Consider the following 16903-nt stretch of genomic DNA (forward strand, 5'->3'; position numbering starts at 1 on the left):
CAGTATTTATAAATTGAAATCATATCCCCTCTCAAGCATCTCTTCTCCAGAAAGAATAATTTCAGTGCTCGCAACCTTTCCTCATAACTAATATCCTCCAGACCCTTTATTAGCTTTGTTGCCCTTCTTTGTACATCGCTCCATTTCCAGTACATCCTTCCTGAGGACTGGTGCCCAGAACTGGACAGCATACTGCAGGTGCAGCCGGACCAGAGTCTTGTAGAGCGGGAGAATTATCATTTTATCTCTGGAGTTGATCCCCTTTTTAAATGTATGACAACATTCTGTTTGCGTTGTTAGCCATTGCATGCCATTGCTGAGCCCATCATCTACTAGGACCCCCAGGTCCTTTTACATCCTAGATTCCTGCAGAGGTTCCCCCCCCCCAGTGTATAGATTGCATTCATATTTTTATTTTATGTTATTCATAGAAAGGCACCAGGGTGTAGATTAGATCATGTTCTGACTGCTCAGATCAGTACTGTAATGGTCAGGTTAGCAGCCCAGGATGTTTTTGGCCTTTGCCTATAAAAAAATAAAAAATAAATACACCTTGAGTTGGCAGCTCTGACTATCGCTGGAATCCTGGTCTTGAAGTAAACACAAGAGGCGGGTAGTGTGAGCAGCACGCGAGTCTGCCTTTCAATAGCTGACCTGACCTTCCGGATGACTGAGCAACAAGGACCCGCCTCATACACATCACATTTCATTGTTTCTTATTAGGAAGGCACAGAATATGCAATGCCATAGCACAGCTCCCAACTGTCCCCGATTTGTAGCAACGTCCCTCTGTCCCTCATTTCCTCCTCATTTGTCCTTCATTTTGATCGGACCTATATAGTTGTATATAAAATGCACTTTTTATCTTTGAAAAAAAGTGTTTCCCAGTGCTAAACCTTTCATCTGATTCCATCTGATTTCTAAATTGCTGCATTTGTAAATTTTAAAAGCCAATATAAAGGAAATGTAGTGGTAAAAAAAAGGCTCTTGCGGATTTAGTTAACCTTTTGTTTTTGGTTAATTCTCCTTTAAGGGGGTGTGGCAGGGGGCGTGTCCTATACCTACATACGTTTGCTAGTAGGTGTCCCTCATTCCCATCTCAAAATGTTGGGAGGTATGCCATAGACACAGGCCACAAATATGGGAGACAGGTCCATTTCCTTCTGCCATTCAAATCCTCCCTTTCAACAATTCCTGGTACTTTTGGGCAGATTTATAATGAGGTGAATGTGACTTTCACTGGTGATAAAATAATTATTGTCATTTAAATCATATGCACCAGATGCAAGTTGGATTTTTGAAGAGATACTCCCAAAGGGTTAAAGCGATTGTAAAAAAGGTAAAAGTAAAAAAAAAAAAGACAAAAAAAAAAAAAAATCCCTATACTACCGCCATGAACCTCCTCTTCTTGGGTCCGCCTCCAGCACTCCTGGTCCCTCCTCTCTGTCCAGCCACTTCCCATAAGAGCACTCGTGCATGCTCGCTTTCCGAGCCCCGCTGCTACGTCTATTGACACAGACAGCACCCCCCGCTTCCTTAGCACTGGTTTTGATTGACAGCACTGGGAGCCATTGGCCAGTGCCCCAGCAAAGCAAGCGAGACCTGGAAGTGGGAGGAGAGAAGAGCTGCAGACGTGCATGGCACTGGATTGAATGAGGGCTCAGGTAAGTATAATGAGGGGGATGCCGATGCCTGGGCTGTGGAGGGGACGAGAGCGGGCGGCTCAGGCTCTCAACAGCTCACAGAGTCTTAGCCGAGTGCTGGTCCAGAGGTCATAGGGCGAACCTGAGAGCGGATCCCGGAGGTCATTGTCGCGATCTTTCCCAAGCCTGGACCAGCTCTGTGACATCAGCAGACAGCAATCTTCAGCCCGCTGTCTGCTGAAAACAGGTCACAGGAGTGCAAAACGAACTTGCGCTGCTGTGGTCCACAGGAGAAGAAGTAGTATAGCCAAACATGGTTGAGCATACAGCTTTTTCTTTACAACAGAAACAGGTAGGACTCTGCAATATACATAGATCACTAAGTGGGCATTGTTTTTCTCTTAGCAAAAGTAAAGTTACTCTTTAAAAAGGTAGGATTAGTTCATATTTACCAAAAAACTGCCTATGCAGATAAGGGGTGTCTATAGATAGAAACAAACTGTGCAGCTTTGACCAATATTGAATAATGCCCTTGCCAAGGGTGTAGACCATTTATTTACCACCTGAAGCCATTTATAAATGGTGGCTAATAGAATGGGATTTTAAACAGATGTTTAAATTTGTTCAGCCAGCGAGAGACTTTCTGGTGGAAGTCATCACTTTCCCACCAAGTGCCCCCACCATGTATCCCAAGCTCCAATGTCCCACTAGCATTGGTGTGGTAGGTGAATGGAGAAGGTTATTGAACATCCATTTGTTGATCTTCCCTTGTCACAGTCAAGATTCAGGCTCAGAGAACAGTAGCCATAGAAGTAGATAGCCATCAACCAGCAGGATAAGTACTCAAGCAGGCCACCCTGGTGGATGATGCCGGCTCACCCAAGGCGAGGGGTCTAAGCCTTAATCAATATTCACCAGAGCTGCTGATGGTGGAGATTGCATTTGCTGCATGTTAGTACTAGGTCATGGTCCTTGGGATCACCCCACCAGGAGGTGTGCAAGCCAGGTTACAGTAGCAAATATAGTAGGGATCAAACAGAATCGTAGTCTGTAAACAAGCAAAGGTCGGTAACAAGTGGTACTGAAGATAAGGACATCTGCAGGTACAAAAAAGGAGCAAGAAATCGTCTGGAGAGAGCACAATAATCTGGCAAACAGGATGTGCAGAGACATGGCTTAAATCAGGAAGTTCATGGAAAGAACAAAGTTCAAGGTTCATCAGAAACAAGAGACAAGGCAAGACTGTGCATTCGATCAGACAGGGAGCTGTCCAGCATCTCAGGTGGTACAGCAAGAAGAGCCACAGCCATGCACCGCAGAGGTCCCAGGCTGAAATCTGGACCCGGGCACCTCTCCAGTGAATGAACATAGAATAATGGGAAATACATCACTTCCAGGTTAAGTGAAAAGAAGGAAAAACGTTTTTGGAGCACGATCTGTGCTCCATTAGCTTCAGAGGAGGACAGGGGAGACATCAGAGGTCTAATGAACTTCTGATGCCCCAATAAACAGAATCTGTCTGTACAGTATGCTATCACATAGGGCCATCATTCAAGGTGAACTGTAAGAGAACTGTTAAAATGCACCCAGCGCACACATGAACGGGGAACAGCAGATTCCCAAATGCACCCCTAGCCCCAATTGGCGCCAGACGGCCTATTTAAAGGGTGCCCTGACTCCTGAGCAGGTGTCCCGATATCCTGAATCGGGTTATACCTTGCTTGATACCTGTTGCTGAACTTGGCTTTCCTCAACCCTGCCTTTTGACTCATATTTCCGATTACTGGATCCTGATCCCGGCTTCCCATCTGACCTTGCTTCTGCTTAATGCCTTGTTACCTCGCTGCCCGCCTGCTACCGAACCCAGCTATCCTTGTGACCCCGCTCGGCTCAACGCTGTCTCTGAGTGCCTGTGCTGGCCGCCTATCATCCCAGTTCCCCTAGGTCCAATTCCTTACCTGATGCTTTGCCTGAACTTCTAAACCAGCTACTCCACAAGCAACACTTATGCCGCGTACACACGACTGGACTTTCCGGCAGACTAGGTACGACGGAATCATTCCGTCAGATAGCCCGATCGTGTGTGGGATAGTCCGATTTTTTTTTTTAAAGAAAAACAATCAGAAATAGAACAGATTTCAAATCTGTTCGATGGACTCAATTCCTGTCGGGAAAACCATTAGTCTGTATGCTGTTCCGACGGACCAAATAAAACGCAAGGGCAGCTATTGGCTACTGGCTATTGAACTTCCTTTTCTAGTCCCGTCTTACATCATCATGTTCGAAACTAATGGACTTTAGTCTGTTCGTGTGTGGGCAAGTCTGTTCAGTCGGAAGTCCGTCGTAACTCCGTGGGACCTTTTCTGCCGGAAAGTCTGGTCGTGTGTGTGCGGCACTATCTGTTCCATCTGCAGTGGGGCTTGGGCTGGAGATACAAGAGAGGCCGACCTCGTCGTCATTTCAGACTGTACCAGGTATGTGACATTAACTCTATATTGATAGATCTGTAAAAGGCTTTTAAAACATCCCCCATGGACAATTTTAGGTACAAATTTGTTGCCTTTTCGCCAGCACACACAATGTTAAGGTTTGACATGTTTGGTATCCATTTACTTGGCACAACCTCGTCTTTTATATTTTCTCTGGGTCTGTGTGCAAAGCAATTTAACTTTGGTGTATTTTTTACTGAAAATATGTGCTAGATAAACGTGTGTGTTAAATATCACGTGACATGAAACAAAAAATTGCAACTACAACCATTTTCTCCAGGGTCTGCGTTCAGAAAATATATACAGTTTGGGAATAACAAATCTTTAAGCTATAACATGTGTGCAAAACCTGAAAAAAATGGCGCTAGCAGAAAAAATGGCTCTAGAGTCACATCAAACAATATACTTATTTTTCAAAAATAATCCACATAATCTATTTTTCATGAAACTGTTTTACTGTTTTTTTCTGCCTCCTTTTAGCATCTTCCATGAGCTCTTAAACCACACATCTTCCCTCTCACTTCTGTTTGAAATAAGCAGCATATTTTAATTTGCCGCCATTTGCACTGCTCCATGCACACTATGGGGGATTTACTAAAACTGGAGCATCTCAGAATCTGGTGCAGTTGTGCATGGTAGCCAATCAGCTTCTGGGTTCAAAGCTTAATTGAAGAAGCTGATGTTAAAAGTTGATTGTTACGGTGCACAGCTGCACCAAATTTTGAGTGCTCTAGCTTTAGTAACTGAACCCCTATGAATCCTATAGCCCATTTTGGGACTGAGCAAGAGAGGGTGGCTAGGTTCACGTTCCATGGTCCCACTGTATGTAGAAACATGGCCACCCTCCAACAGGAAGTCAGATCACAGCAGCAAATAAAAAGGAATTTTGGGACTTTTCAGAGTTAAGAATACATGCTTGAATAGAATGTATTTTTTTAAACCAGAGTTTGGTGTCACTTTAAAGAGGTTAGACAGCTCCATTTGCAAGTTTTACCTATAGCTAGGCTGATAATAAGGCTTACATATAGGTACGATAAATATCTCCTAAACGTGCGCCGTTTAGGAGATACTTACTTTGTACTGCGCCAATTACATCATCGGTGCATGCGCTGTGAGGAAACTGCCCTCTGTGCCGTTTATTCACTAGCAAATGCTGTGACTGGCAGCTCCTGCGCGGGATTGAAGTCGCACGACTTTGGCCAATCAGAGCCAGAGTCCGCGGCCCTAGAAGAAAGGAGGGGCGAACCTGGATGTGGCCTCCAGCAAGGACATCACGATGCATACTAGCACAATATGCCTTTACTTTGCAGGGAACAAAAAAGGAAGTAAAACCCATCAGGGTTTACTTTCTTTTTAAGGCCTACTCCAGATCTTTGTACCCTTCATTCTGTGCATCAGATACCATGATGCAGTGGTGGCCCCATCCATTAGGGGTGCCCAAGCGCCACGCCCTCTATCCAGGGCACCCACTACATGGCAATGGATAGATTCATGCATCCATGGCCGCTGTGGCCACCCCCTATTCATGCCTTTCGGGTCACCGGGTAGCAAAAATTACAGCAGCAGAAGATTTTTTTGAAGCACTCGATTAGAGCCATAGGCTCTAATAGACTTTAAAATAGGGTGGGCTTGGGTTGCAGAGCATGCGACCTGGAGCCCACCCAGGTGTGTTACAACAGTGAATGAATATTTGCTGTTGAATAACTGATCCTCAATCTGGCCAATCAGAAGCGGGTGTGAAACTCGTTTTCCAATTGGCCGAAAAAAGAAGACTGCCGATTGGCCCCCAAAGAGGAAGGAAACAGAAGCCACCTGTGATGTAGAGCAGGAGAACGGAAGAACGGGAGGCCACCCGTGATGTAGAGCAGAAGAACGGGAGGCCACCCGTGATGTAAAGCAGGAGAACGGGAGGCCACCCGTGATGTAAAGCAGGAGAACGGGAGGCCACCCGTGATGTAAAGCAGGAGAACGGGAGGCCACAAGTGATGTAAAGCAGGAGAACGGGAGGCCACCCATGATGTAAAGCAGGAGAACGGGAGGCCACCCGTGATGTAGAGCACGAGAACGGGAGGCCACCCGTGATGTAGAGCACGAGAACGGGAGGCCACCAGTGATGTAGAGCACGAGAACGGGAGGCCACCAGTGATGTAGAGCACGAGAACGGGATGCCACCAGTGATGTAGAGCACGAGAACGGGATGCCACCAGTGATGTAGAGCACGAGAACGGGATGCCACCAGTGATGTAGAGCAGGAGAACAGGATGCCACCCGTGATGTAGAGCAGGAGAACGGGATGCCACCAGTGATGTAGAGCAGGAGAACGGGAGGCCACCAGTGATGTAGAGCACAACGGGAGGCCACCAGTGATGTAGAGCAGGAGAACGGGAGGCCACCAGTGATGTAGAGCAGGAGAACGGGAGGCCACCAGTGATGTAGAGCAGGAGAACGGGAGGCCACCGGTGATGTAGAGCAGGAGAACGGGAGGCCGCCACCGAGCAGGGGGAAGTCGCTGGTGATGGGGTAAGTGCTACCGACCGACAGAGTAAAAGCAATTCAAATGCAGCAGGACAAGACATGCTGTACATACAGTACATAGCAAAAGCAATATAAAAAGATATTACAAATCCTTATAAAAAATAAATAAAAAAAAAAAAAAGGGAAAAACAGCAGATAAAAAAATAAATAAAAATTACACAAATCAACTTAACACACCAGCAAACTATTACAATATATGGAAGTCCAAATACTCTAACAACTGCAGGAGTCTGGCTTTGGAGCTTTATGTACCTACATAAAGAACTGCTTTTGCTAATCAAAGCAAATAGATTTTCCAGTGGACTCTCCCAAAGCATTACAAGAAATTTGAAGGAGGAATATGATTGGTTGCAGTGAGCAACAAACTTAATTTTGCATTGTTCAGACCATTGCAAGCAAGTATAACAGGTTTGTTGACATAGGTTTATGCAAAAGTATTATTCATTCTAGACTAGCCGTACACTTACGATGGCGGCCTGAGATATGTGAAAAACCTGTCCACTGAAAATATTTCACCTCCAGGATAATGACATGTATGCGTGTTTGTATCCTACAAGCAGGGCAGCCACCAGAAATTGTGGGGCCCCTTACAAAGCTTCAGGCCTGTCCCCCCCCCCCCCCCCCCCCGGGGCCTGAACACCAACATTCCCCAGGGCCCGTCCCACTGAATGCACCTACTGCCCATCCCACTGAGTCTCGAATCGGTGCACCCACTTTTATTTTAAACACTCTCCACAATATATCCCCACCCCCGCCCATCATCCATCGCTCTCCACAATATATCCCCTCCTCTGCCCAACATTATCCATCCCTCTCCACATTGTATCCCCACCAGTGGCATTGAGTCTATAAGGGTGCATGGGCTCCGCCCCCTCTCTCCAGCCCCCCCTTTATCACCAATGGATAGATTCATGCATTGCAGAATCATCCAATCCTAGCAGAGGTCGGGAGAAGACATCGAGGAGCTGTCCAACCGCCACCATTTTTTCCATAATTTTTCAGTTAGTTTGCACCCCCACACAAAAAAAAAAAAAATGTGAGCACCAGCCGCCACTGATCCTCACATCCGCCGGAGGTGGGGATGTATTGTGAAAATGGATGAGGATGATTCTGGGTGGAGATGAGAGTTATAGTGAAGAAGAGGCTCTCCACAATGTAACTCTTCCCCACCCAGAATCATCCTTATTTTCACAATGCAAGTCCATCATGCCAGGTTCAGGTGTTGTCTTAATAATATGCAATAGTGTTCAACTTCCAGCTATTGGATTAAGTGAGGGGGCACAGCGATACACTCCATTTTTCTGCCGCTCTCTCATATCTTCATGCGCCTGGGTTCACTTTCCAGGCTAAGAAGCTGACCACGCCCCCTGCTCCAGTACTGGCCAATGTGATTTCAACCTAGCAGCAGCAACTAGCAAGCTCCGCCTTAGCCACGGATGGAAGGGGATTGAGTGTCGTTGTCGATCACCGGCCGAGGGGAGTGGGGTGGAGGGGTTGCTAGCGAAAGGCGGCAGTGGTGGAGGACGCCTCTCAGGCTGAGGCTTGTATTCTCTGCTGCACGGGCTATGATGAGATGACTGTGTATTTTCATGTGAAGTGAGGCGGGGAGCGGGTACTGCCTGTACCTCCCTGATGGCGGCCCTGCCTACAAGCAATAAAGCAGATGTAAATCCTGAGGACCCAGATGGTCAAATAAGGTGGCTGTATCTGGGCACCGCAGCTCTCTGTGCTATGGCCTGTGCTATACATGTATGTGCACAGAAACACCACCCCAGGGCAAAAAACTGACTGCGTCCCAGGATGGTCAGGCTTAGATGAGCGTGTATTGTTAGAAATTCTGTATATAGCTCTACAGAACAAACAGTGCACATTCCACATGTGGTTTATCTGCTAGAGAAGCTCCAGGCTCACCCCAAAAAATGTAAAGTCAGCAGCTACAAATATTGTAGCTGCTGACTTAATGTAAGGACACTCGCCTGTCCCAGGGTCCATTGATGTCCTCACCTGAGCCGATTCTTCAAATCGGCTTCGGATGCAAGCGTCGGCAGCCGGGTTCTCACTGTGCATGTGCAAGCCATGCTGCGCCTTGTGACTGGTCGAGTAGTCTTAAGGGACCTGTGACGTGTCCCAGAAGACTGTGGAGGAAGGAGGGGTGAACTTTTGGCTCAGAATGCCACAGCAATCTGAGCCAGAAGTGGGAGCGGGTACCTGTCAAAACCAGGAATTTTATTTACAAATCCAGCCATGCCGCTGCTAGCCACAGCTGTGTGCATGGGTATAATTCCATTGGCGGCAAGAATTGCAGATCCCAATGGTGTCTGCCTTGTTGGCTGGACCTTACCTAAAGGACATTAAAGCCAGCCATAGATGGATTGAAAGTCAGCTGGTTATCCTTTCGACCCATCTAATGATTGACTTCTGTCGAACGGGAATGCTGGAAATGTCTTGTTTGAGCAGTGTGTAGTGTGTATTCTGACAGTGGAGGAGTCCCTATGGTCAAAATACAATAGCACAGGGAGGGGATTACTCCATCCACATTGCTTGAGTGCATTGGTGTATCCGTTCTTTTAATCAATCCCTGGCTGATCGACAAAAAAAAAAAAAAAAAAACACAACCCGTCGATGAACAGCCTAAGTTTTCTAAAGCACTGTGTAAACTTATTGCAACCGCTTTACTCCAGGGGAACATTTTAAATTATTTCAGGTCTCAGAGAACCCCTGGGAAGATAAGATAAATGACACCCTTGCAGTCGTGCTGCTGGCTCTGCCAAATGGCAATGGGCCTGGAACTATGCAGGGACCATCACATGGGAGGTCAGTTAGCCACAGCTCAAGGAGCCCCTAGCCACCCCTGGAGAAACCAGAGGGTTCCTTATATTGATAGGGAGAATGACACCCTTGCAGTCGTGCTGCTGGCTCTGCCAAATGGCAATGGGCCTGAAACTGTGCAGGCACAATCCCGTAGGAGGTCAGTTAGCCACAGCTCAAGGAGCCCCTAGCCACCCGTGAAGAAACCCTAAGATTCCACAGAACCCTGGTTGAAAATGGCTGACATATTTCATAAAGAATTGATAGATCCACAGAGTGAAAGGAACACAAGCAGAGAGATCTTTGCACTGCAGGTTCTCAGGTTCACCTTCCTCTCCAGCAAGCAGCACAGCAGTGACAAGCTCTCCTGGGTGGAAGTGAACTCAAAAAGTAAAAAAAACTGTTTATGTTACGGGGAACATCTAGAATGGTTTGTGTCTAAACACAAAATGTGAAATTTTGTTTACAAACTTTGCCTTTTTGTCTTGAATTCCTTCTGAAAAATAGCATTTTGTGGTATGTGAGTGTGCCTAGGCACCCCTGTCTATTATTCTCATAGCCGCATATCTGCAGTATGAAATCTAAAGCACTGCTGCCTCTGACTGCTAAACTCTGTAGATTTGGAGTGAGAATTGGTGATGCCTGACTGTATATAGCTTGCTAAAATATTGTGGTATCATATACAACTGCAAATTTGCCTTTTTTTGTCTGAGTGCTGCAGGCTCTTTTTAGCCACTTCTTGTGGTTCCATCTCCTCCATCCCCAAGAGGGGTGTCTATGACAGCCTATGCTGGATGTGGATTGAATGGCATTGGGTGAACAGTAGCAAAAAGAGGAAAAAGCAGGGTAACTGCAGTGCTAAAAAGTCAGTGAAGTAGATAAGTGAAATCTGCTACCCGCTAAGCCATTTCATTTTCATGTGTGTCCAAAAGCTGGACTCGATTCAACCAATCCAGCATGGCAGCCAGGTAAATACTGTTTTCAGGAGGAGAGGTGGGTAATAGTGGCCTTTCTTCGTACAAGTCTCTTTATAGTAGACTGAACTCTGCAGACTGAAACCGACCTTACTACAGGGTTCAACCCGAGGATAAAGTCATTTTCAGGCAACCTACAACTGTTGCAGCAAGTGACAGTGGAACTACAATAACCAGCAAGCCCTTTAAAAAGGAACATCACCCTCCTCAGCAAAAAAATTTCACTCTTACCTAGTTTCTTGGGTTATCCCCAAAGCACAAATCCAATCAGCCAAATCCAGCATTATTCTTCTGAAGACTATCGCACTCCAGAGGTCCCGCGCCGCCATCTTTGCTTGCATCTTTGGAAGTGGGCTGTCTCCTCTGGGTTGTTGCAGCTTGCCCCCTGATAAGACAGTGGCATATGGGCAGCGTGTTCTCCTAGGGTGCGACAAGCGAGTATCTGAGCAGACTTTGGGTAGGTGGGCACATCATCTTTGCCTAGATGAGAAAAGTGGAAGCGCAGTCTGTGCTCTCCAAAAAAAAAAAAAAATGCAATTTCGAGGGGAGGGGGGGGGGGGGGGGGAGCAGGATTGTTTAACCGCTTGCTAGGCCACTCACCAGTTTGGTGGCCGCATGCAGATGGCCCCTATTAACTCATGCTATGATTGGACACAGCACGAGTTTGTCAGCAGATTCCAGCCAATGATTTTGTCTGAAACCTGCTGATCGGCTCTGGCCAGTCACAACACAGAGTTCTGTGTTGAGAAACACAAAGAACTCACCACAGACAGTGGTCTGTTTCTTCTCCCTGAAATCAACACTGAGTTCAGGGAGAAAAAGCATACAGATCTGTTGGTAAAATCAGCACACATACACTTGTTAGGCACACAGTTAACCCCTTGATTGCCCCTTGATGTTAACCCCTTACCGGCCATGCCATTAGTACAGCGTACAATATTATCACTGATCACTGTATTAGACCCCATTCACACTGGGGCCGCGGCTGCGTTAATGCTAAAGTGCTGTTTTAGCGCTGTTTAAGTGGTGGAGAAGGGGTTAAAAATGCCCATATTTCAGCGCTTCTGATTCGCTTTTCATTCATTGCAATGGGCGGGGGTGTTTTGGGAGCGTGTATACATTTCTCTCAAACCACCCCAAAGATGCTGCTTGCAGGACTTTTTCTAATGTCAAGCGCACCGCCCCAGTGTGATAGCACTCGGGCTTTCGCATTCAGGCGGCATGCATGGGAGGAAGTTTTTAGGTGCATTACAGGCGCCATTTCTAGCGCTAAAATGCCTGAAAACTGCCTCAGTGTGAAAGGAGTCTTCGTGTCACTAGCAAGGTCAGTGCCAGTCAGTTAGCATCCCTCCCAGTTAGTGCTAGATTGTCCGCCACACTATCACAGTCACACTATGGGGTTGATTTACTAAAGGCAAATCCACTCTGCACGTGCACTTGGAAGCGCAGTCGCTGTAAATCTGAGGTGAAGATCTGAAATAAAGGGAAGCTCTGCTGATTTTATCATCCAATCATGTGCAAGCAAAAATGCATTTTTTAATTTTCCTTGCATGTCCCCCTTGGATCTACAGCGACTGCACTTCCAAGTGGTCTTGTAGTGTAAATAGGATTTGCCTTTAGTAAATAAACCCCTATATATGTCGCTGATCCCCACATTACTAGTGTCTATACCAGGGGTGCCCAACCAGTGGCCCGGGGGCCACATGTGGCCCGAGGAGCCCTTTAATGTGGCCCGCGACCTCCTGCTCTGGGATAGAATAGAAAGAATACTGTTATTAAAGGTCAGTTTATTACTAAAATCACAGTGCATATCTGGGCATATCTTTTCTGCAGTGGTTACTGGGCTGCTTTCAAACTGATACGTAGGTGCAGAGCAGGTTACCTGCGGGTTATCTGCATTGAGACATAGACTTCTATTATTATCTGCGAGTTTGGTGAGCTTTCTGAAAGTGCACCAAACCTGTAGAATATAATAGTCTATTGCAAACTGCAGGAAAGCCAAAAGGTACACTGCGTTGCACAGGTGGGGCGGGTAAACCGCAGCGCATCATTGTGAAAGCAGCCTTGGACCCCTTTCACACTGACAGTCCGACCAATTGGACCCTCCATTCACCTCTAAGTATCGGCAGACATAAACCAACTTGTGTTCTACCTCCAATACGATCCACTAAAAAGTCGTGGGCTGAGTCCGTGTCCGCTCTCCAATTGCAAAGTGGACACGGACATGCCACCCACCCGCTCCGCTCATTGTGGCCCGTGACTGGTTACCGAGTCGCTTAAGTGGCCCTCGCTCTTCAAAAGTTTGGGCACCCCTGGTCTATACTGTATTTTGATCACGATTAGAACCAGCATCCAATAGTACAGTGTCCCTAAAAACAATTTGTAGCCAAATATATATATATATATATATATATATATATATATATATATGATATGTTTATAACAGAAAGTAGAAAATATTGAGGGTTTTTTTTTTCAAAAGGTTTGCTATTTTTTTTTTTTGTTTATAGAATGAAAAATAAAAAACCCAGTGATAAAAACGGTAGCAAGAGAAAGATCTATTTGTGTGAAGAAAAAAAAACAATATAAAATGTCCTGTTTACAGCGCTGTATTACCGCACGATTGCACATAAAAGTAGCGCAGTGCTGAATAGCAAAAAAACGCCCTGGTCATGAAGAAAAACTTCTGGAGGCTAAGTGGTTAAAGAAGGAGGGAGCGAAGGTCCGCTTTAAGGTCCAATGCTGGTACTTGCATTTACCAAGTAAAAGCTGGAAAGACGTGCTGGGACTTGTAGTTCCTCTGACCTGTGATGAAATGTCCACTTTTAACAATTGAGGGTTGAAGTTCCACCGTGAGTGTAGCAGGGCTTGTCGGCTCTTGTCGTTTTTTTTCAACAGGTGGAGGGTGTAGGGGGGATGTTAAGCAGGTTGGGGGGGTCATACGTCGTTTCGCATCAATATACGGGAACGCTGGAAGTTCTTGTTCTCCAAAAAAAAAAAAAAATCAACATTTCTCCTTAAACTCTTTTACGTCTCGTTATCTGGGCACCTTCTGCTATCCTCCGGGTGCTGCCAGCTGCTTCACAGCTGCTCACCGGGTTCCTCAGGACAAATCTCATAGGCTTTACCTTCTAGCATCATAATATTAATACCGATAACTATATCCCAACAACGCCAAGACAACCATAGAGGCCCAAGACTGACCGCAAGCAGGGTTCAGATTTGTTACATATCAGAATGTGCCGAATTCCACAAACGCTTCACAGAAACTTTTCCTTAATCCAGGAAGACTCTGACAGTTCCCAGCCAGCGATGTCACCTGATCCCAGATCAACGCCGAGCGCCGGAGAAGGCACACAAAAGGAAAGGAGCGTTTATCTACAGAAATGAATGGAATTAGAAGGGAAAACTCACCGTTTGCAGTGCCTGGGCTCCTGATGGTGGCTGCAGCGTTCCTTCAACAGGTCCCTGTGTGTCTTGGCACCACCCTTGTGTCTGAGCACATCGAGTGCCGTGAACAGAGGGAAGGCGTGCCTTGCAATCTCCCAACACGGATATGAGGAACTCACCTCAGGCAAATCTCTCTTGTGACTCAACCACATTACGACTAAAACACACACAACTGTCTTCTGACTGGAAGCCTGCACAGAGACGGTGTGCGCCCTTTAACTGGAGGAATGCGCCGTTCTTATAAAAAGGTTATTCTGTGCGCAGAAATCACAACGCATTAAAGGGCCACCTTGCTCAAACAACATCGGTTTATGGAAAGGAGTTTATGGAAAAGAGTTTGTTTTCAAGTGTGAAAATTTATTAGGTACAGGAGGCTAAAGGTGTAAATTCTTCCCTGAATTCTCACCTGAAGCGGACCCAAAAAACGCACAGGACCCTTTGCATACGCCCCGTACTTGTGTCAACCGGCTCCATTGAAAACCAATCATAATCACATGTTATGCGGTTAAAAATACAAATGTGCACCCGGCCTAAAATCGGAACTTTACTCAAGCTTGTTAGGCCGGCCATACACGGGTCCGAATCCCGGCCAATTCAGCAGGAACCGACCGAGATTCGAACTGGTAATGAACAGGCTGAATGTACCAAGTTGATCGATTGATCAACTTGCGTACAACCAGCATGCCGGATTCTCTATATAATATATAATAATATCACTATCGGCTGCTATAGATAATCACGGTCTTCTCCCAGCAAGGATTGCTTCCATCGCCCGCCCCTGCCCCCTGGGTTGCAGGAAAGAAATTTGTGTCTCAGGCCCTTTTTCCTGCCTCCTCCCTCCCCCTCCCTCCTACATGACAAATGCAAAAGGGAGAGGGGGGGGGGGGCAGTGTCAGCCTACTGTCCCATTGGCATTTCCACTGCTAATTACTCAGCAAAGACAGCATGAATTAAAAAATAAAAAAAATAAAAAAAGGAAAAACCAGCAACTTCAGCATGATAACTTTGTGATCGTCCTTTGTAGGAGATAGATCAGGACTATAAAAAAAAAAAAAAAAAAAAAAAAAAAAAAAAAAAAAAATCATAAAACTATAAAATGAAAAATTCTAGTACATTTAAAAGAAAGTGTTGGTGTAATAATATATATATATATATATATATATATATATATATATATATATATATATATATATATATATATATATATATATATATATGATTTTTTTTTTTTATTTACGTCTTATTTATCCCCCCATCATAATAAGATGCAGCTAAAGTCAATTAACACAACCAGTTAACCTTTCCCTACACAATATATATTATATTATATACACACACACACGTATACACCCCTCACATTTTTGTAAATATTTTATTCTATCTTTTCTTGTGACAACACTGAAGAAATGACACTTTACTACAATGTAAAGTAGTGAGTGTACAGCTTGTATAACAGTGTCAATTTGCTGTCCCCGCAAAATAACAACACAGCCATTAATGTCTAAACCGCTGGCAACAAAAGTGAGTACACCCCTAAGTGAAAATGTCCAAATTTGGCCCAAAGTGTCAATATTTTGTGTGGCCACCATTATTTTCCAGCACTGCCTTAACCCTCTTGAGCATGGAGTTCACCAGAGCTTCACAGGTTGCCACTGGAGTCCTCTTCCACTCCTCCATGATGACATCACAGAGCTGCTGAATGTTAGAGACCTTGTGCTCCTCCGCCTTCCATTTGAGGATGTCCCACAGATGCTCAATAGGGTTTAGGTCTGGAGACATGCTTGGCCAGTCCATCACCTTTACCCTCAGCTTCTTTAGAAGGCAGTGGTCATCTAGGAGGTGCGTTTGGGGTCGTTATGTTGGAATACTGCCCTGTGGCCCAGTCTCTGAAGGGAGGGGATCATGCTCCGCTTCAGTATTTCACAGTACATGTTGGCATTCATGGTTCCCTCAATGAACTGTAACTCCCCAGTGCCGACAGCAATCATGCAGCCCCAGACCATGACACTCCCAGGACCATGCTTGACGGTAGACAAGACACACTTGTCTTTGTACTCCTAACCTGGTTGCCCCCACACACGCTTGACACCACCTGAAACAAATACGTTTATCTTGGTCTCATCAGACCACAGGACATGGTTCCAGTAGTCCTTAGTCTGCTTGTCTTCAGCAAACTGTTTGCAGGCTTTCTTGTGCATCATCTTTAGAAGAGGCTTCCTTCTGGGACGACAGCCATGCAGACCAATTTGATGCAGTGTGCAGCGTATGGTCTGAGCACTGACCAGCTGACTCCCCACCCCTTCAACCTCTGCAGCAATGCTGGCAGCACTCATCCGTCTATTTCCCAAAGACAACCTCTGGATATGACGCTGAGCATGTGCACTCAACTTTCTTGGTCGACCATGGTGAGGCCTGTTCTGAGTGGAACCTGTCCTGTTAAACCGCTGTATGGTCTTGGCCAGGGTGCTGCAGCTCAGTTTCAGGGTCTTGCCAATCTTCTTATAGTCTAGGCCTTCTTTATGTAGAGCAACAATTCTTTTTTTCAGATCCTCAGAGTTCTTTGCCATGGCCATGTTGAACTTCCAGTGACCAGTATGAGAGAGTGAGAGCGATAACATCAAATTTAACATACCTTCTCCCCATTTACACCTGAGACCTTGTAACACTAATGAGTCACATGACACTGGGGAGGGAAAATGGCTACTTGGGCCAAATTTGGACATTTTCACTTAGGGGTGTACTCACTTTTGTTGCCAGCGGTTTAGACATTAATGTCTGTGTTGAGTTATTTTGTGGGGACAGCAAATTTACACTGTTATACAAGCTGTACACTCATTACTTTACGTTGTAGCAAAGTGTCATTTCTTCAGTGTTGTCACATGAAAAGATATAATAAAATATTTACAAAAATGTGAGGGGTTTACTCACTTTTGTGATATAATGTGGGTTATTTACTAAAGGAAAATCCACTTTGCACTGCAAGTGCACTTGGAAGTGCAGTCGC

The 16903-nt window shown here is 45.7% G+C and overlaps 1 protein-coding gene across 3 annotated transcripts in view; it reads right to left on the minus strand.

Moving 5' to 3' along the window:
• The window catches only part of RAB27B (RAB27B, member RAS oncogene family), a 380975-nt gene that overhangs the window by 96781 nt on the left and 267291 nt on the right, over nucleotides 1–16903 (minus strand). The window contains exon 1 of one of the 3 annotated variants that reach the window (XM_077462986.1): nucleotides 13864–14024. The exons of the other annotated variants lie outside the window; for them this stretch is intronic. The gene's annotated coding sequence lies outside the window, so the exon portion shown is untranslated. Of the gene's footprint in view, nucleotides 1–13863; nucleotides 14025–16903 lie in introns of those variants that run through there. 3 annotated transcript variants of the gene reach the window in all.

The sequence above is a fragment of the Lithobates pipiens genome, unplaced genomic scaffold (assembly GCF_037356315.1).
Source record: "Lithobates pipiens isolate NorthernLeopardFrog02 unplaced genomic scaffold, aLitPip1_a1.2 Scaffold_3, whole genome shotgun sequence".
In the NCBI taxonomy this organism is placed as follows: domain Eukaryota; kingdom Metazoa; phylum Chordata; class Amphibia; order Anura; family Ranidae; genus Lithobates; species Lithobates pipiens.